Genomic DNA, 22,691 nt, shown 5'->3' with positions numbered 1-22,691 from the left:
GCCGTGAACTACCGCACTGTACTGTGTCTGCTGCTAATATATAGACTGGTTGATATAGAGATAGTATACTCGTAACTAGTATGTATGTATAAAGAAAGAAAAAAAAACCACGGTTAGGTGGTATATACAATTATGGACGGGCTGCCGAGTGCCGACACAGAGGTAGCCACAGCCGTGAACTACCGCACTGTACTGTGTCTGCTGCTAATATAGACTGGTTGATAAAGAGATAGTATACTCGTAACTAGTATGTATGTATAAAGAAAGAAAAAAAAACCACGGTTAGGTGGTATATACAATTATGGACGGGCTGCCGAGTGCCGACACAGAGGTAGCCACAGCCGTGAACTACCGCACTGTACTGTGTCTGCTGCTAATATAGACTGGTTGATAAAGAGATAGTATACTCGTAACTAGTATGTATGTATAAAGAAAGAAAAAAAAACCACGGTTAGGTGGTATATACAATTATGGACGGGCTGCCGAGTGCCGACACAGAGGTAGCCACAGCCGTGAACTACCGCACTGTACTGTGTCTGCTGCTAATATAGACTGGTTGATAAAGAGATAGTATACTCGTAACTAGTATGACTATAAAGAAAGAAAAAAAAACCACGGTTAGGTGGTATATACAATTATGGACGGGCTGCCGAGTGCCGACACAGAGGTAGCCACAGCCGTGAACTACCGCACTGTACTGTGTCTGCTGCTAATATAGACTGGTTGATAAAGAGATAGTATACTACTAATATTATATATACTGGTGGTCAGGTCACTGGTCACTAGTCACACTGGCAGTGGCACTCCTGCAGCAAAAGTGTGCACTGTTTAATTTTAATATAATATTATGTACTCCTGGCTCCTGCTATAACCTATAACTGGCACTGCAGTGCTCCCCAGTCTCCCCCACAATTATAAGCTGTGTGAGCTGAGCACAGTCAGATATATATATACATTGATGCAGCACACTGGGCTGAGCAGTGCACACAGATATGGTATGTGACTGAGTCACTGTGTGTATCGTTTTTTTCAGGCAGAGAACGGATATATTAAATAAAACAAACAACTGCACTGTCTGGTGGTCACTGTGGTCGTCAGTCACTAAACTCTGCACTCTCTTCTACAGTATCACAGCCTCAGGTCAATCTCTCTCTCTCTCTCTCAACCCTAATCTAAATGGAGAGGACGCCAGCCACGTCCTCTCCCTATCAATCTCAATGCACGTGTGAAAATGGCGGCGACGCGCGGCTCCTTATATAGAATCCGAGTCTCGCGAGAATCCGACAGCGTCATGATGACGTTCGGGCGCGCTCGGGTTAACCGAGCAAGGCGGGAGGATCCGAGTCTGCTCGGATCCGTGAAAAAAACCATGAAGTTCTGGCGGGTTCGGATTCAGAGAAACCGAACCCGCTCATCTCTAATATATAGTACAGTACAGTAGGCCATTGCTGTATCTTGCAGCTCTGTGTCACTTCTAGTATCCTGATCAGTGCTCAATATCTGCTGCATTGTTGTGACCAGTATGTATACTGTACTGTGCGATGTGTGTTATACACCTGGTGATTATACATCCTGTAATCTGTACTGAGCGATGTGTGAGATACACCTGGGGATTATACACCCTATATACTGTACTGTGTGATGTGTGATATACACCTGGGGATTATACACCCTATATTATTATTATTATTATTATTATTATTATTATTATTATTATCCTTTAATTATATGGCGCCACAAGGGTTCTGCAGTGCCCAATTACAGAGTACATAAATAATCAAACCGGAAAACAGCAACTTACAGTTGATGACAGTATAGGACAAGTACAGGGTAAATAAACATAGTTACATCAGCAGCAGTGACGTGCGGTGGGGTGAGGCAGAGCCTTTCCTGTCATACTTACGTTTAAGCCAGAGTTTTGACTGAATAAAATATATGAAAAATACTGATAATTTGTTGGAAATATCTTCTTTGCATTATTCTAACAATTTTTATAGCCCAAACTCTGGAGTAAAAAGTCTATGGCAGGTGAGGCAGTGCCTCACCTGTGTATCCTTTCCACACATCTCTAATCAAAACTCACCATATTTCCAGGAGTTGATAATGCTGCACCTGTGTATAATGCCCAGATGTTCCCTTTGGCTCATATATTGCATGTAAATCTGGCTCTGGGGTTAGTCAGTGCCTCCAGAGCCATTTAGCTCACCGCACGTCCCTGATCAGCAGATGACACTGGAATAAGTATCAGGTGGCAGAAGACTGCTGGATGTGGTACAGTTGAAGATTATTAAAGTAAGACAAAGGATAAGCACATGAGGGAAGAGGGCCCTGCTCGTGAGAGCTTACAATCTAAATGGGAGGGGTAGACAGACATGTGTGACACAGATGGGGTACATAGAGAATGTGAAACAGAGGGTTAGGATGAGATTTGGCTGGGTTTGGTGAAGAAGTGGACCCCCAGATGGCACAAGTCAATACTTAACATTGCAACATTTTACTGGGCTATGCAGGAGAAAATGAAAAATAGGGGAAAATAAAAATAAAAAAAAAGAATCGATAACTTCTACCGCTTTCAAAAAGGTCAATGGAAGCTGAAATAATGGACAACTACCTCATGGAAGCCAGATACAGTATACCAAACAGTACTTAGCAGAGTTAGGAATGAGTGCTTATGAAATACAGTAACATTTTGTCATAATAGTTCAGAAACTGCATGGCTGATCTCTTGCACTCTTTTGCTCTAATACACCACCTGCTTTAGGATTTATATTCAAAGACATTATTGGGTATATTTACTAAGCTCCCGATTTTGACCGATTTGATGTTTTTTCATCTAAGTGTCATCTTGGGAATTTACTAAACTGAAATCTCAGCAGTGATGAGGGCATTCGTATTTTTTTGAAAGTCAAAGATAAAAAATATGAATGAATACACCATTGGTCAAACGCGGCTGTTTAGGTATAGAACTCGGTAATTTACTAAAAATTCAAATTCACAAACACTGCCGACAATAGCCAAACACTGCCGTGAAAAAATACAAATCATAAAAAAAAGCAGTTCTAAAACAGACCTGCTTTCTTTTACCTTGTTCTGATAGTCATGCACGGATCCATGAGATCCGTGCATGTTTATCAGTGGGAAGGGGTGGGAAAGTGTTAAATAGTAGAAAAAAAAATTGCGTGGGGTCCCCCCTCCTAAGCATAACCAGCCTTGGGCTCCTTGAGCCGGTCCTGGTTGTAAAAATATGGGGGAAAAATTGACAGGGGTTCCCCCATATTTTAACAACCAGCAAGCCTCCACCGCAAGCTGGTACTTGGAGAACCACAAGCTGGTACTTGGGAACTTTGCGGTCAGCGGTAGACCGCGAGGTTATGTGAGGTCACTCTTGTGGTCTACCGCTGACCGCAAAGTTCCCACCATTGAATACAATGTAGCGCCTATGCGCTACATTGTATCTCTGCCGTGCGCTGACTGACTGACAGCTCAGGAGCGCACAGCCAATCAGGAGAGTGCCATGACGTGGCGCTCCCTGATTGACTGAAGGGACCCTCTTTGATAGGAGTCACGGGGGGTCCCGGCAGTCAGGGAAAGGGGATCTATGTGTAAACATGGATCCCCTTTCAGTGCGTGGTTTGGGTAATGCGTTTTATTGTTTTGCCAAGTCCCTGGATTATAATTTATAAGAAGAGGACCGATCTACACAGGATTTTTTGTAAGAATAATTTTATTTACAGGTACCCCGGGATTCTATGTGGAGAAGGGGACCGACTCTTCGTGTCAACATAGGTAAGTATGTATGAATGTAAGTGTGCATGTATGTAATAAAGTTATACTTTCACGGTGTCTGTGTATTGTTTTTTTGGGGGTATTTTTTTTGTAGTAGAACTACAGGTACCAGTGGGCCCGTTTTTCCCCTGCATGCTGGTACTTGTGGTTCTCCAAGTACCAGCTAGCGGGGGAGGCTTGCTGGGACTTGTAGTACTGCTATAAAAAACAATATTCTTTTTTTTCACTATGGCTATCAGCCCCCCATCCGCCGCCCTTGGATGGGGGGACAGTCTCGGGCTTCACCCCTGGCCCTTGGGTGGCTGGAGGGGGGACCCCTTGATTTAAGGGGTTCCCACTCCTCCAGGGTGCCCCGGCCAGGGGTGACTAGTTAGTGATTTAATGCCAGAGCCGCAGGGACCAAGATAAAAGTGTCCCCCGGCTGTGGCATTATCTCTCTGACTAGTGGAGCCCGGTGCTGGTTCAAAAAATACGGGGGACCCCTACGCTTTTTGTCCCCCGTATTTTTTGCACTAGGACCAGGTGCAGAGCCCGGTGCTGGTTGTTAAAATATGGGGGAACCCCTGTCAATTTTTCCCCATATTTTTACAACCAGGACCGGCTCAAAGAGCCCGAGGCTGGTTATGCTTAGGAGGGGGGACCCCAAGCAAATTTTTTCTTGATTTTTAATACTTTCATTTTTTTTAAAGGTGCACAATGAAGCCCTGCACGGATCTCACAGATCCGGCCGAGATTCATTGTGTTAATTTCGGCAGTGTTTTACTATTCACTCCCGTAAACACTGGCCAAAAATACGAATTACATCGACATCGGAAAATACGAAAATGCAGAATACGACAGCATAGTAAATGAGGCGTACAAAATTCAAAAAGTTGCAAATTCACACATTCGATGTCATTCGTGTTGGAACTTTAACCTAATTCAGAAAAATATGAATTTTAGTAAATATACCCCTATGTCTCCATAATCCCAAAAACATCAGTCTTCTTGGAAAGTGGTTTGGTCCTTTGTAAGGGAAAGAGAACAACGGTTTCTCAATTTCTTTTTCCTCTGGGAAGGGATTGTGGATTCACAGGAATATCTGAGCATTTCTGTAATCAGAAAGCAGCGACTTTCTACAAATGTTTACAAATAATTCCAGTGATTTTGTCATTTTCTTCCAGTGATTTGGAACAATAATACCATTGATTAGAATGAATAATTCCAGTGATTTTGTCATTTTCTTCCAGTGATTTGAACCAATAATACCATTGATTAGAATGAATAATTCCTGTGATATTGAGGTGTTTGTGTCGCTTAGCTTAGCCATCCAGCGACCACAGTGCACCTCTTTTTCTCTTTTCTTTGCATCATGTGCTGTTTGGGGCCAATTTTTTTAAGTGCCATCCTGTCTGACACTGCAGTGCCACTCCTAGATGGGCCAGGTGTTTGTGCCGCCCTCTTGGGTCGCTTTGCTTAGTCATCCAGCGACCTCGGTGCAAATTTTAGGACTAAAAATAGTATTGTGAGGTGTGAGGTGTTCAGAATAGACTGGAAATGAGTGGAAATTGTGGTTATTGAGGTTTATAATACTATAGGATCAAAATTACCCCCTAATTCTATGATTTAAGCTGTTTTTGAGGTTTTTTTAAAAAAAAACACCGAATCCAAAACACACCCGAATCCAAAACACGGCCGCGGAACCGAATCCAAAACCAAAACACAAAACCCGAAACATTTCCGGTGCACATATCTAGTGATTACATGGCGATCTGGACTTGTGATGATTACTATAACATGGACAGCATGCAATATACTGTGTTGGTCTTGGAAGGCTGGAATAAGTTGGTTTTAATAGGAATAAGTTGGTTTTAATAAGTTAGCACAATGTAGGTTGTGTTTGTTTCAGAAGTACAGACCGAGATTGGTATATAATTACTGGCTACATTATATAGCATAGCCAGCATACAATATGTTCCGGGTTTTGAGATACTGTGTTGGTTCTTGGAATTGTGAAATCAGCACATAAGTATTATGTTGTAGTGTATACATTGTGGAATGTAGTGGAGTCTTTATGTTAGTTCATTCAAGATGGCTGCTGCCATGTGGCTGCTGGCATTACAATAGACCATGCAGTCACATGCTGCCCCTCCCCCCACAGACACACACACACACACACACACACACACACACACACACACACACACACACACACACACACACACACGCACACACACACACACACACACACACACACAAAACCCGAAATCTCTATTGCCCTTAGATGTTTCTTTAGATAGATATTTCTCCAGTATTTATCAATCAGTCTATGGTTTGATTTGATTAAATCTGTGATTTTGCAGAGAGCATGGAGTAACATTTCCCTAGTAATAAATAGATATAAATACAGATAGAGCCATCTTTATCTTGGCCTTTAATAGGATTAATTGAGCCAGGGCAGTCAGACTTAATCCCCTGTGTAATGACTTAACCCCCTCCTGTACACACATGCATACACTTGTCTTTCATACTATTTCTTTCTTATATAGTTTGAACATGTGAAAATATTTTATGATGACTTGCTTTGTATTTGACCAATACTGTTTAATGATAAATGTGAATTTCTGAGTATCAATTGTTTGTGGAAATACATTCTTACGATTTACATTCTATATGACTGGTGTGCATTCTTCCATGAATAGAATATTCCTAATGATTTAAAGATATGTCTAGGTACAACATCTGCGAGTTTGTTATTAAAAGGTACACAATTAGTGATTAATTATTATAAATCACTAAATGGTTAAAATTATATATTTTCTTCGAAGATATGAAATATAGTAATGTAGTAAAAGCAAGAGGAACAGACAGAAAATAAGGAGGAACAGCAACTACCCTTTATCATTGGCGCCCGAACAGTACTTCTTTAGACTCAATTTAAAAGCAGAGAACCCACATTTTTTTTGCTGTTTCTATTGTATACAAAAGATACTTTATCTCTCTCCACACAAGATTATTTTTCAGCACTACCAAGATTCTTCAAATCTAAGGATTCACACTGAAGAAATGCACCAAGCAAGTATGGTTGTAATTATAACTTCTATTTGTTACATCAAATCCAGTTATCATATTGTGTCAGAGACAGCAGTTTTCCATGTGACAGTAATGTGGAGGATCCAGACCAGGTTTTAGAAGCAGTAGCAGACTCCCAGGTGTGTGATCAGCAGCACTTGGAATTTTCTCATATAAGGGTTTCCAGGACAGAGTCACCTTGCTCTTGATGGTGGAATAGCTACCCGAGTGATAGGCTGGGTTGTGTGGGTTAGACTTGGGACCACTGGAGCCTATCAAGAATCTGCTATGCTGTGAGTACCTGTAACTATGCTACTGCCTGTAATACTGACTGTATGGAATCCACTTGCTATGTGGTGACCTGCTGTGCAAAATAAACACTGAAAGTGTTCATCCAAGTCCCCGTGTGTGTGATCCTTGTCACAAGTGGTGGAGAATGCAAGCAAGGACACGGTGTACAGCAGAAACTGTCGGTAAGCATACCAGTGTTTAAACTGCAAGTTTTTCCTTTTTCTGTTCTTCCTCTCTGGTTATGCAGTGCAAGTAGCAGCCTAAAAAGGGGCCATGCAGGGCAATATGGAGGAGTTACTAAAACAATTTGCTGAACTTGCAGCTGGGCAAGAAACCCAGATTCAAATGTCACATGAGGGACAACAAGCCCAGATTCAGATGTTACATGAGGAGCAACGAACCCAGGCTGAAAGACAGCAAACTCAAATACAAATGTGCGATGAGTTAAAAACGCTTAAAAAATCTGAGCCAGAGCGGGAAAGGCTACCAAAGCTCACCCCAGCAGATGATATAGAGGCATTCCTTTGTACATTTGAGCGCATGGCCACGTGCTAGGGATGGCCTGCGGAGGAATGGTCTGACAGGCTGGCTCCCTGTTTAACAGGGGAGGCACAGCAGGCATATGTGGACATGACTGTGGCTGAGGCACGCTCCTATCCTGGCCTGAAAAAACCTATACTGGATAGGATTGGAGTAACAGGTTCCAGCAAAGCCCAAAAATTCCATGACTGGTGGATGGAGGGCTCTGAGCCTCCCTGGATTCAGCTGGCCAGACTAGCCCGACTGACAAGGGCCTGGTTGCTGCCGGATAAAAACTCTGCAGTACAGATTGTGGAAGTAGTGGCACTGGACCAGGCTATGCGAGTGTTAGACTGCTCGGGGCAGCAGTGGGCCCTTCAGGCTGACCCCCAGACATTTGAGGAGTTGACGGTGGTGATTGAGCGGCACCTGATACTGGGAAGGCTGAATAAAGCCAGGTCAGGATACAGGCCACTACCTAAACCCAGAACTCCGGACCCAGTAGTTAAACCAAAGGCTCCGCCTCCCTTGGTGTGCTTTGAGTGCGGCAAGCCTGGTCATGTATGGTGGGACTGCCAGAACCAGGGCGATCTGATGGACTGCAGTGCGGGGAAAACAGCTCGGCCATTGGTCAGCATGGTGGTGGCGGGATTATCCCAAGTAGAGTCCTCCCTGTTCTGGGTGCAGGTACGGGTGGGAAACCGGGAGATTTGGGCCCTGGTGAATACCGGCAGCGAGCTCACCATTGTCGCGGCCAACGTGGTTCCCCTGGGAGCTGACAAGGTCCAGCCTCCTGTCAGGGTGTTGTGCGTCCATGGCGATGTGGAGGAGTGCCCACGTGTCTACTTACCCCTGGTCGTTCAAGGTCGGTCATTAAAGGTGGTGGCGGTGCCCTCTAGACCCCCGTATCCGCTGATCCTGGGCCAGGAATTTCCATTGCTGCAGAAGCTGGTTACCTGGCATGCTACCCACAAACCATCAACCACCAAAACAACTCAGAAGCCAAAGATCAGAGACTACCAAAGTTTAGCATCTGGGAGAGAGGCTGCCAGTCCCTGACCACCCCAAGAGACTGAGTCCGAGGCCCATTGGAACCCAGTTGGTGGGAAGATATCACTGCTGGACTTTGGGAGAGATCAACGTGATGGCAGCAATTTGGCACACGCTTTGAGACTGTTAAAGTAGTTAACGGCAGGGTAGTTGATGCTTTACCATCAGAGGGTGTACCATATTTTGTGTTGAAAAATGATTTGCTGTATCGTGTTGCTACTTTACAAGGGAAATGGGTAGATCAGCTCTTGGTTCCCCGAAAACTGGAGAGGTTGGTGTTAGACGCTGCCCATACACATTTGTGGGGTGGCCATCTAGGGCAGGAGAAAACACTCCAACGCATCCAGTTAAGGTTCTTTTGGCCTGGCATCTATGCTTCCGTTAAGAGGTATTGTCAGGAATGACCAGTCTGCCTGAGGACAGCCCCTCGGCCAGAGTTTAGAGCTCCACTGGTACCCCTCCCTATCATTTTCGTACCTTTTGAGCGGATTAGTATGGATCTGATAGGGCCAGTGGAAAAATCTGCTCGAGGGTACCAATACATATTGGTGTTAGTTGATTATGCCACCAGATAACCAGAGGCTATACCTCTGCGCAATATGAAATCGGGCACTATTGCCAGAGAGCTATTAACCATGTATACCCATTTAGGAACACTGAAAGAGGTCTTAACGGACCAGGGTACACCTTTCGTGTCTAAACTCATGAAAGATTTATGTCGATTGCTAAACATTTTACATATTACATCGTTATTTTCAGCTCTGATTGGGAGTCACACCTACCATAGGTAGAAGCCATTTTACAGTCTCTACGGCACGCTGGTTTACCGCCAGCCCCGAGAAATGTGCCATTGGTATGATAATAATAGGATAACTACCTCGGTGTACCTGCCGCAGACAGATGGCCTGGTAGAAAGATTTAATAAAACACTTAAGGCCTAAGCAAATGATAGAGGGCAGTGTCACAAGAAAAATGAGATTGGGATCTGCTCCTACCTTATTTGATGTTTGCGGTTAGAGAGGTACCCCAATCCTCTACAGGGTTTAGTCCCTTCGAGCTCCTCTATGGCAGATAGCCCAGAGGAATTCTAGTTCTCTTAAAAGAAGGGTAGGAAGAACAACCCTGCCAGGACCCTAATGTCATTCAGTTTGTGGCCCAGTTATACGGCCGCTTAAAGCAGATTGCACCACTACTGAACGAACACATGGAAAGGGCCCAACAACGTCAGAAACAGAGGATTGACATCACCACAGTTAACCGGTCCTTTAATCCAGGAGATAAAGGGTTAGTGCTGGTGCCCACCACAGAAAGCAAGATGTATGCACAATGGTGGAGCCCCTATGAGATCATCAAGGCAGTGGGACCGGTCAATTACAGTGTCCGACAGGAGGGTAGAAGGAGGGAGGTACAAGTCTACCATTTTAACCTGTTAAAACCCTGGAAGGAAACTGCTAATCGGCCCACTTTGGTAGCTAAAAAGATTTTAGCATGCCAGGTGCCCATTGAAGTCACGCTTACTCCTGAACAGAAATGGAAAGTGGTGAACTTGGTGAAACGCTACCAAGATGTGTTTTCTGCCATTCTGGGAAAGACACAGATTATCCAACATGATGTGGTGACTCCACCCAGGGTGGTCATTAAAAAGAGGCCATATCGCATACCCCAAGTGAAGCGGGCAGCGGTAAATCAGGAGGTGGAAGAGATGTTACGCCTAGGGGTTATCGAGGAATCTACCAATGAGTGGAAAAATCCAATTGTCCTAGTACCAAAGCCTTCAGGTGCCTTACGGTTCTGCAATGACTTCCATAAATTAAATCAAGTGTCCCGGTTTGAGTCCTACCCTATGCCCCGGGTGGATGAGTTAGTAGAAAATTTAGCCAATAGTCAATATCTCACTACACTTGATTTGACAAAAGGTTATTGGCAGATTCCGTTAACAGAAGCTGCTAAGGCAAAAACAGCCTTCTCTACCCCAGAAGGCTTATTCCAATATAAAATGCTCCCATTTGGTTTACATGGTGCCCCAGCAACCTTCCAGAGAGCTATAAGTTGCTGCGGCTCCACAGGGAATATGTGGCTGCATATTTAAATGACATCGTTATTTTCAGCTCTGATTGGGAGTCACACCTACCAAAGGTAGAAGCCATTTTACAGACTCTATGGCACGCTGGTTTACCGCCAGCCCCGAGAAATGTGCCATTGGTATGATTGAGGCCAAGTATTTGGGGTACATTGTGGGCAGAGGACAGGTTAAACCTCAGCCTAGTAAGGTAGAAGCAGTCCTCACCTGGTCCAGACCTAAATGTAAATCACAACTTAGAACATTTCTCGGTTTGGTCGGATATCATCGCAGGTTTATTAGAGATTTCACCGCTAGAGTGGCTCCACTAACCGAATGTCTTAAAAAAACAATTCCCAGACAAGATAACATGGTCTGGACCAGTGGAAACTGCTTGGCAAGATTTAAGATGAGCTTTGTGTACTGAGCCTGTCTTACAAACTCCTGACTTTAAAAAGCAATTTGTGTTACAAACGGATGCCTCTGGGACAGGATTAGTAGCAGTCCTATCCCAAGAGATAGATGGAGAGGAGAAGCCCATCCTCTATCTTAGCCGTAAATTATTGCCCAGGGAGCGCAGGTACTCAACTGTGGAGCAGGAGTGCTTGGCCATTAAATGGGCAGTTGAGTCATGAAGATATTATTTATTGGGATGAGAGTTTTTGTTGGTCACAGACCATGCACCCTTACAGTGGATGCATACAAACAGGTGAATGCTTGTGTGACCCGTTGGTTTTTGGCTTTGCAGCAATTTAAGTTTGAGGTGAGGCATCGTCCGCGAAAACAACACCTCAATGCCGATGCCCTCTCCAGGAGTTTTGAAGGTCCTGTTCCTCCAAGCAACCCTATGGTGAAGCTAGGGGAGGAGGAAGAAGGTGAGGTAAGTGACCTCTGGAAGATAGTGGAAGGCTGTGTACCTGGGTGGATGACACAGGTAGGGGTGGGTGAGGCAAAAGGCTCACCTGAAAATAGTGTAGCTTCACCAGGGTGGTTGAAGCTAAGGGGGGAGGAGTGTGGCAGAGACAGCAGTTTTCCATGTGAAAGTAATGTGGAGGATCCAGACCAGGTTTTAGAAGCAGTAGCAGACTCCCAGGTGTGTGATCAGCAGCACCTGGGATTTTCTCATATAAGGGTTTCCAGGACAGAGTCACCTTGCTCTTGACGGTGGAATAGCTACCCGAGTGATAGGCCGGGTTGTGTGGGTTGGACTAGGGACAACTGGAGCCTATCAAGAGTCTGCTATGCTGTGAGTACCTCTATGTTACTGCCTGTAATACCGACTGTATGGAATCAACTTCCTATGTGGTGACCTGCTGTGCAAAATAAATACCAAAAGTGTTCATCTAAGTCCCAGTGTGTGTGATCCTTGTCACAATATGTATTATAAACTGTAAAACTCTCACGTTTATAAAACAAACATGCTGTTGAATGTACCTGCAGACAACGTGTTCACAGCCAATAGAGCCAGGAACCATCACCATTGTTCTAATTGATGTGCAAACAATTCCTTCTCTTTCTGGCTTAGCAGCTAAGATTTGCATACCAATAGGTTTCCTGGAATACTAAAGTAACCAAAGATTTTGTGTTGGACAGAGATACAACTTTTACACTATAACTGCTTAACAGATGCATGATTAAATGCAGCAAAACCATATATAACGTAATTGTTTTGGATAAATATAAAAAAAAATATTATATTTTTGAAGCACATAAAAAGAACTGAAAATGTATTGATAGTGATAGTCATTTTTTTGTGTTTAACTGAAATGTATGAAAGGTGTATTCCAATGTACTGTCCTGAAGAAATGACACAAACATTACTTATAGTAATTGGCAATTTTTTTAATGTTTGTTAATAAAATCATACTTTACACAGGAAGGCTTTTAGCACCAAGGTGAAGCATGATTTCAGCTTCACCATCTGTTGTTTTTCTCAAAGCTTTAACACCAACAGAATGGGGGGATTGTTTACAGTATACAAGATCCAATAAAACAGGGATCATAACGTACAGTAGCATTACTGAGCACATACATGCAATGCACTTGTAATACAATTAAAGTTAATAGATTGTTAATGACTGATGAGAACCTTATTTAGGGATAAGAAAAAATAGGCATAATTCTACCTATGCTAAACATGCTAACACTATTTCTCATACGTCCTAGAGGATGCTGGGGTCCACTTCATGACCATGGGGTATAGACGGTTCTGCAGGAGCCATGGGCACTCTTAAGACTTTTCAATGGTTGTGAACTGGCTCCTCCCTCTATGCCCCTCCTCCAGACTTCAGTTTTAGAAATGTGCCCAGGCAGACTGGATGCACTCTAGGGGAGCTCTACTGAGCTTCTCTGAAAAGACTTATGTTAGGTTTTTTATTTTCAGGGAGAACTGCTGGCAACAGTCTCCCTGCTTCGTGGGACTGAGGGGGCAGAAGTAGGAACCAACTTCCTGAAGAGTTTCATGGCTCTGCTTCTGGCTGACAGGACACCATTAGCTACTGAAGGGTACTGAACACTAGCCGTGTCTAGATGCTCACTCCAGTGGCAAACGCAGGATTTTCATGGGGGGGTTTCCGTACATGTGTTCGTGTGTGTGTATGTGTATATATATATACATATATATATATATATATATATATATATATATACACACACACACACACACACACACACACACACACACACACACACACACACACACACATATATATATATATATATATATATAAAATATACCATCACTTACAGCACACTGCACAAGCAGTGTGTGTGTGTGTGTATATATATATATATATATATATATATACATACACACACACACACACACACACACACACACACACACACACAGTACATAGACATACAACACACACACACTGTACAGTAGCATACATGCATGCAGACAAAGCATACATACATGCAAACAGCCTACATACATACACACATAGCATACATGCACACAGCATACATACATACATACATACACACAGCATACATTCACACAAACAGCATACATGCAAACAGCATACATGCATACACACACACACACACACACACACACACACACACACACACACACCACACATGCATACACATACAGTATACATACATACACAGTACACACACAGTATACATGCACACAGCATATATACACAGTATACCCACACACATACATACATACATACATACATACATACATACATACATGCATAAACAAACACATAGTATACATGCAACCAGCACACATACATACATACATACATACATACATACACACATAATATACATGCACACAGCATACAAACACCTATTACCAGGAAACACAGTCCCTCATCCCTGCACCTATATACATGTTAGTCACTAATTACAGCAGCAATTCATTTTAGAGTGCCCCTCCATTACCTCCTGACATACTGTACAGTATGTTAGAGACATACCTGGCTGCTGCAGATTCACTGTGAGTGCTGAACACCGCCCTGGCCTCACCCGACTGTTTCAAACAAGCCCCGTGTATAGCCAGTGCCTGAGAGGAGCTGCTTGCTTCGCTGCAGCTCCACCTACAGGCAGCCAGCAGCTAGCTTCTCACTGTCATACGGACAGTGTAAGGAGCCGAAGAGGAGCCTCTCCCTCTAAAAAAAAAAAAAAAATTGTCCGCCAGCGCCGATGGATCGGCGGCCAGGGGGGGTTTCTAGGTACTCGGAAACCCCCCCTGCGTGCGCGTGTGCACTCCCACAGCACGCCGTCACCCCGCTCACAGAGCCAGAAGTCAGAAGACAGGTGAGTAGAAGAAGACAGATCTTCTATCACAGGGGTGGGGAACCTCAGGCCCGAGGGCAGTGGCGTAACTACTGCCCCCGCAGTCCTCGCGGTGGCTTGGGGGCGAGGGGCTGCGGGGGCGCCACTGATTACAGCAGACTGACATGCGGACGAGCGCCCGCATGTCAGTCTGCTTTCTCCTTCCCGCCGCCGCTTGTTGGAGGGACACGGACGGCACAGCGTGTGCCTCTCCTGTGTCCCTCCTGCATCATCTCCGGCGGCCGCGGGTCTAATAGGGGGAAGTGCCGTCCGTGAGCTCTAATTGGCTCACGGACGGCACTTCCCCCTATTAGACCCGCGGCCGCCGGAGATGATGCAGCAGGAGGGACACAGGAGAGGCGATCTGTGCCCTCCGTGTTCCTCCAATAAGCGGCGGCGGCGACGGCGGCACTGGGGGGAATATCTGGCACTGGGGGGGGGATGTCTGGCACTGGAGCATATATGGCACTGGGGGGGAGATGTCTGGCACTAGGGGGGATATCTGGCACTGGGGCATATATGGCACTGGGGGGGGATATCTGGCACTGGGGGGGGATGTCTGGCACTGGGGGGGGATATCTGGCACTGGGGGGGGATGTCTGGCACTGGGGCATATATGGCACTGGGGGGGAGATGTCTGGCACTAGGGGGGATATCTGGCACTGGGGCATATATGGCACTGGGGGGGGGGATATCTGGCACTGGGGGGGGGTGTCTGGCACTGGGGGGGATATCTGGCACTGGGGGGGATGTCTGGCACTGGAGCATATATGGCACTGGGGGGGAGATGTCTGGCACTAGGGGGGATATCTGGCACTGGGGCATATATGGCACTGGGGGGGGATATCTGGCACTGGGGGGGGGGTGTCTGGCACTGGGGGGGATATCTGGCACTGGGGGGGGATGTCTGGCACTGGGGCATATATGGCACTGGGGGGGATGTCTGGCACTGGGGCATATATGGCACTGGGGGGGGGGGATGTCTGGCACTGGGGGGGGGGATGTCTGGCACGGGGGCATATATGGCACTGGGGGGGAGATGTCTGGCACTAGGGGGGATATCTGGCACTGGGGCATATATGGCACTGGGGGGGGGGATGTCTGGCACTGGGGGGGATATCTGGCACTGGGGGGGGATGTCTGGCACTGGGGCATATATGGCACTGGGGGGGGGATGTCTGGCACTGGGGCATATATGGCACTGGGGGGGGGGATGTCTGGCACTAGGGGGGATATCTGGCACTGGGGGGGATGTCTGGCACTGGGGCATATATGGCACTGGGGGGGAGATGTCTGGCACTAGGGGGGATATCTGGCACTGGGGGGGATGTCTGGCACTGGGGCATATATGGCACTGGGGGGGGATGTCTGGCACTGGGGGGGATGTCTGGCACTAGGGGGGATATCTGGCACTGGGGGGAATATCTGGCACTGGGGGCATATGTGGCACTGGGGGGGAATATATGGCACTGGCGGCATATCTGGCACGGGGGGAATATCTGGCACTGGGGGCATATGTGGCACTGGGGGGGAATATCTGGCACTGGGGGCATATGTGGCACTGGGGGGGGGGAATATGTGTACCTGGCACATGGGGGGGCTATATTTGGCACCGGGGGCATGTGAGTACCTGGCACCGTGGGGGAATATCTGGCACTGGGGTCATATGTGGCACTGGGAGCACAGCCCTAGCAACAAGGACTACCTCCTAGCAACGAGCATGACACCCAGTGCATGAAACACCTGACAACGAGCATGACACCCAGTGCATGAAACACCTGGCAACGAGCATGACACCCAGTGCATGAAACCCCTGACAACGAGAAGGTAATTGAAAAGTAATTAGAAGCCTTACTGTAGGACTTAATGTGTAATGGGCATTACGGTGTGTGGCATAATGTATCACGGACATTGCGGTGTGTGTCATAATGTGTCACAGGCATTACGGTGTGTGGTATACTATATCGCGGGCATTGTGATATGTGGTATAATGTCTCAGGGTCATTGCAGTGTGTGGCATAATGTATCACGGACATTGCGGTGTGTGTCATAATGTGTCAGGCATTACGGTGTGTGGTATACTATATCACGGGCATTGCGGTATGTGGTATAATGTCTCAGGGTCATTGCAGTGTGGCATAATACATAACGGGCATTGCGGTGTGTGGCATAGGGTATAACGGGCAGGGCATTGCGGTATCTGTCACAGGCATTACGGTGTATGGTATACTATATCACGGGCATTGTGGTATAATGTCTCAAGGTCATTGCGGTGTGTGTCATAATGTGTCACAGGCATTGTATGTGCTATAATGTATCAGGGGCATGGCAGTGTGTAGCATAATGTATAACGGGCATTGCGATTCCTGTCATAATGTGTCGGGGGCATTACGGTGTGTGGCATAATGTGTCACAGGCATTACGGTGTGTGGCATAATGTGTCGGGGGCATTATGGTGTGTGGCATAATGTGTCATGTGCATTATTGTGTGTGGAATAATGTCTAAGGGCCATTGCAGTATGTGGCATAATGTATACTGGGCATTACTATAAGGAGGAAAAATGACAAATAATGTAAGGGGCATGAATCAGGATTATTTTTCTTTCCTGTGGTGGCTAACGTCTGGGCGTGCAGGTTGCAAAACTGGGGTATAAGGTAGTCTTTTCCTGCAATACCACGCCCCTTTATGAGAAACCACGCCCATTCCAACAAAACCACGCCCCTTTTTTTGCAGCGCGCGCCTTCGGCGGGTGGGGGTGGGGGGGGGCGTCAAAGAATTTTTTGGCTTGGGGGAGAAAAATTTCTAGTTACGCCACTGCCCGAGGGCCGTATAAGGCCCTCAAAGCCACTTGATCCGTCCCGGCTCACCTAAGCGAGAGGAGATGCCGAGCGCCCACTGAGATTTTACCACCAGCGGGTGCCCGGCTCCTCGGCAGCAGCTCACTCCTGAGCTCCAGCTTCTGGCTCAGGCAGTGTACATGTGTGGCTGTGCAGCGCTATGGGAGTGACGCCAAGACATCTCACATAGTTTCAAGGAGAGGGAGGGCAGCGGTCCGGAAGCAGGAGCAGGGCTGGTGAGCATTGTGGTTTTTTTTCTTTCTTTTAATGTGTGTGTGTGTGTGTGTGTGTGTGTGTGTGTGTAAGCGGCACTACTAGGGGGCATATTTAATGGGGCATATCTAATGGGGCATAACTACAGGGGACATATCTAATGGGCCAAAACAACTGACAGTGGGCATATCTAATGGGGCATAACAAGTGACTGGGGGCAAATCTAATCGGGCATAACAAGTGACTGGGGGCATAACTATTGACTGGGGGCAGGCTAATTTTTAAGTTGATAATTTTTGTATGGCCCCCAAAGGATTTTATAAATATCCAAATGGCCCTTGTTAGAAAAAAGGTTCCCCACCCCTGTTCTATCAAGGAAAGTGACGGCTGAGGTACAGCACGGCTGGCGGGAGCACAGCGCGCCATTGCTGCCCACACACACAGGCACTGCAGGGTGCAGGGCGCAGGGGGGGCACCCTGGGCAGCAAAAACACCTCTATAAACTGGCAAAAAGGGGGCATAAGATGCCCAGACACAGCCCTACCCCAGCCAGTATAAATATTATGAAAAGTTTCTGAGGTAAAAAGGGCAGAGCTTCTTCCTCAGGCAGCCAGCACACTGCTCAGTGCCATTTTCTCTCTCCTCAGGCTGCAGAGACATCGCTGGTCCTCCTTCACTTCTGACTACAAGTATCAGGGTGCAAAAAGGGGGGGGGGGGGGCACAAGCGAATTTGGTGCTTTACAACTAGAGATGTGCACCGGAAATTTTTTGGGTTTTGTGTTTTGGTTTTGGGTTCGGTTCCGCGGCCGTGTTTTGGGTTCGAACGCGTTTTGGCAAAACCTCACCGAATTTTTTTTGTCGGATTCGGGTGTGTTTTGGATTCAGGTGTTTTTTTCAAAAAACCCTAAAAAACAGCTTAAATCATAGAATTTGGGGGTCATTTTGATCCCAAAGTATTATTAACCTCAATAACCATAATTTCCACTCATTTTCAGTCTATTCTGAACACCTCACACCTCACAATATTATTTTTAGTCCTAAAATTTGCACCAAGGTCGCTGGATGACTAAGCTCAGCGACCCAAGTGGCCGACACAAACACCTGGCCCATCTAGGAGTGGCACTGCAGTGTCACGCAGGATGGCCCTTCCAAAAAACACTCCCCACACAGCACATGACGCAAAGAAAAAAAGAGGCGCAATAAGGTAGCTGTGTGACTAAGCTCAGCGACCCAAGTGGCCGACACAAACACCTGGCCCATCTAGGAGTGGCACTGCAGTGTCAGGCAGGATGGCCCTTCCAAAAAATACTCCCCAAACAGCACATGACGCAAAGAAAAAAAGAGGCGCAATGAGGTAGCTGTGTGAGTAAGCTCAGCGACCCTAATGGCCGACACAAACCCCTGGCCCATCTAGGAGTGGCACTGCAGTATCACGCAGGATGGCCCTTCAATAAAACACTCCCCAAACAGCACATGACGCAAAGAAAAAAAGAAGCGCAATGAGGTAGCTGTGTGAGTAAGCTAAGCGACCCTAGTGGCCGACACAAACACCTGGCCCATCTAGGAGTGGCACTGCAGTGTCACGCAGGATGGCCCTTCAAAAAAACACTCCCCAAACAGCACATGACGCAAAGAAAAAAAGAGGCGCAATGAGGTAGCTGTGTGACTAAGCTCAGCGACCCAAGTGGCCGACACAAACACCTGGCCCATCTAGGAGTGGCACTGCAGTGTCACGCAGGCTGGCCCTTCCAAAAAACACTCCCCAAACAGCACATGACGCAAAGAAAAATGAAAGAAAAAAGAGGTGCAAGATGAAAGTGTCCTTGGGCCCTCCCACCCACCCTTATGTTGTATAAACAGGACATGCACACTTTAACCAACCCATCATTTCAGTGACAGGGTCTGCCACACGACTGTGACTGAAATGACGGGTTGGTTTGGACCCCCACCAAAAAAGAAGCAATTAATCTCTCCTTGCACAAACTGGCTCTACAGGGGCAAGATGTCCACCTCATCATCATCCTCCGATTCATCACTGTGTACATCCCCCTCCTCACAGATTATCAATTCGTCCCCACTGGAATCCACCATCACAGCTCCCTGTGTACTTTGTGGAGGCAATTGCTGCTGGTGAATGTCTCCATGGAGGAATTGATTATAATTAATTTTAATGAACATCATCTTCTCCGCATTTTCTGGAAGTAACCTCGTACGCCGATTGCTGACAAGGTGAGCGGCGGCACTAAACACTTTTTCGGATTACACACTTGTGGGAGGGCAACTTAGGTAGAATAAAGCCAGTTTGTGCAAGGGCCTCCAAATTGCCTCTTTTTCCTGCCAGTATACGTACGGACTGTCTGACGTGCCTACTTGGATGCGGTCACTCATATAATCCTCCACCATTCTTTCAATGGGGAGAGAATCATATGCAGTGACAGTAGACGACATGTCCGTAATCGTTGGCAGGTCCTTCAGTCCGGACCAGATATCAGCAGTCGCTCCAGACTGCCCTGCATCACCGCCAGCGGGTGGGCTCGGAATTCTGAGCCTTTTCCTCGCACCCCCAGTTGCGGGAGAATATGAAGGAGGAGATGTTGACAGGTCGCGTTCCGCTTGACTTAACAATTTTCTCACCAGCAGTTCTTTGAACCCCTGCAGACTTGTGTCTGCCGGAAAGAGAGATACAAAGTAGGTTTTAAATCTAGAATCGAGCACGGTGGCCAAAATGTAGTGCTCTGATTTCAACAGATTGACCACCCGTGAATCCTGGTTAAGCGAATGAAGGGCTCCATCCACAAGTCCCACATGCCTAGCGGAATCGCTCTGTTTTAGCTCCTCCTTCAATGTCTCCAGCTTCTTCTGCAAAAGCCTGATGAGGGGAATGACCTGACTCAGGCTGGCAGTGTCTGAACTGACTTCACGTGTGGCAAGTTCAAAAGGTTGCAGAACCTTGCACAACGTTGAAATCATTCTCCACTGCGCTTGAGACAGGTGCATTCCACCTCCTATATCGTGCTCAGTTGTATAGGCTTGAATGGCCTTTTGCTGCTCCTCCAACCTCTGAAGCATATAGAGGGTTGAATTCCACCTCGTTACCACTTCTTGCTTCAGATGATGGCAGGGCAGGTTCAGGCGATTTTGGTGGTGCTCCAGTCTTCTGTACGTGGTGCCTGTACGCCGAAAGTGTCCCGCAATTCTTCTGGCCTCCGACAGCATCTCTTGCACGCCCCTCTCGTTTTTTAAATAATTCTGCACCACCAAATTCAAGGTATGTGCAAAACATGGGACGTGCTGGAATTTGCCCATATTTAATGCACACACAATATTGCTGGCGTTGTCCGATGCCACAAATCCACAGGAGAGTCCAATTGGGGTAAGCCATTCTGCGATGATCTTCCTCAGTTGCCGTAAGAGGTTTTTAGCTGTGTGCGTATTCTGGAAAGCGGTGATACAAAGCGTAGCCTGCCTAAGAAAGAGTTGGCGTTTGCGAGATGCTGCTACTGGTGCCGCCGCTGCTGTTCTTGCGGCGGGAGTCCATACATCTACCCAGTGGGCTGTCACAGTCATATAGTCCTGAGTCTGCCCTGCTCCACTTGTCCACATGTCCGTGGTTAAGTGGACATTGGGTACAACTGCATTTTTTAGGACACTGGTGAGTCTTTTTCTGAGGTCTGTGTACATTTTCGGTATCGCCTGCCTAGAGAAATGGAACCTAGATGGTATTTTGTACCGGGGACACAGTACCTCAAACAAGTCTATAGTTGGCTCTGCAGTAATGATGGATACCGGAACCACGTTTCTCACCGCCCAGGATGCCAAGGCCTCAGTTATCCGCTTTGCAGCAGGATGACTGCTGTGATATTTCATCTTCCTCACAAAGGACTGTTGAACAGTCAATTGCTTGGTGGAAGTAGTAAAAGTGGTCTTACGACTTCCCCTCTGGGATGACCATCGACTCCCAGCAGCAACAACAGCAGCGCCAGCAGCAGTAGGCGTTACACGCAAGGATGCATCGGAGGAATCCCAGGCAGGAGAGGACTCGTCAGAATTGCCAGTGACATGGCCTGCAGGACTATTGGCATTCCTGGGGAAGGAGGAAATTGACACTGAGGGAGTTGGTGGGGTGGTTTGCGTGAGCTTGGTTACAAGAGGAAGGGATTTACTGGTCAGTGGACTGCTTCCGCTGTCGCCCAAAGTTTTTGAACTTGTCACTGACTTATGATGAATGCGCTGCAGGTGACGTATAAGGGAGGATGTTCCGAGGTGGTTAACGTCCTTACCCCTACTTATTATAGCTTGACAAAGGCAACACACGGCTTGACAAATGTTGTCCGCATTTCTGTTGAAATACTTCCACACCGAATAGCTGATTTTTTTGGTATTTTCACCAGGCATGTCAATGGCCATATTCCTCCCACGGACAACAGGTGTCTCCCCGGGTGCCTGACTTAAACAAACCACCTCACCATCAGAATCCTCCTGGTCAATTTCCTCCCCAGCGCCAGCAACACCCATATCCTCCTCATCCTGGTGTACTTCAACACTGACATCTTCAATCTGACTATCAGGAACTGGACCGCGGGTGCTCCTTCCAGCACTTGCAGGGGGCGTGCAAATGGTGGAAGGCGCATGCTCTTCACGTCCAGTGTTGGGAAGGTCAGGCATCGCAACCGACACAATTGGACTCTCCTTGTGGATTTGTGATTTCGAAGAGTGCACAGTTCTTTGCTGTGCTTTTGCCAGCTTAAGTCTTTTCATTTTTCTAGCGAGAGGCTGAGTGCTTCCATCCTCATGTGAAGCTGAACCACTAGCCATGAACATAGGCCAGGGCCTCAGCCGTTCCTTGCCACTCCGTGTGGTAAATGGCATATTGGCAAGTTTACGCTTCTCCTCCGACGATTTTATTTTAGATTTTTGAGTCCTTTTTTTACTGATATTTGGTGTTTTGGATTTTACATGCTCTGTACTATGACATTGGGCATCGGCCTTGGCAGACGACGTTGATGGCATTTCATCGTCTCGGCCATGACTAGTGGCAGCAGCTTCAGCACGAGGTGGAAGTCGATCTTGATCTTTCCCTATTTTTGG

This window comes from Pseudophryne corroboree, chromosome 8, assembly GCF_028390025.1.
Source record: "Pseudophryne corroboree isolate aPseCor3 chromosome 8, aPseCor3.hap2, whole genome shotgun sequence".
In the NCBI taxonomy this organism is placed as follows: domain Eukaryota; kingdom Metazoa; phylum Chordata; class Amphibia; order Anura; family Myobatrachidae; genus Pseudophryne; species Pseudophryne corroboree.
Note: the sequence above shows the minus strand (reverse complement) of the source record.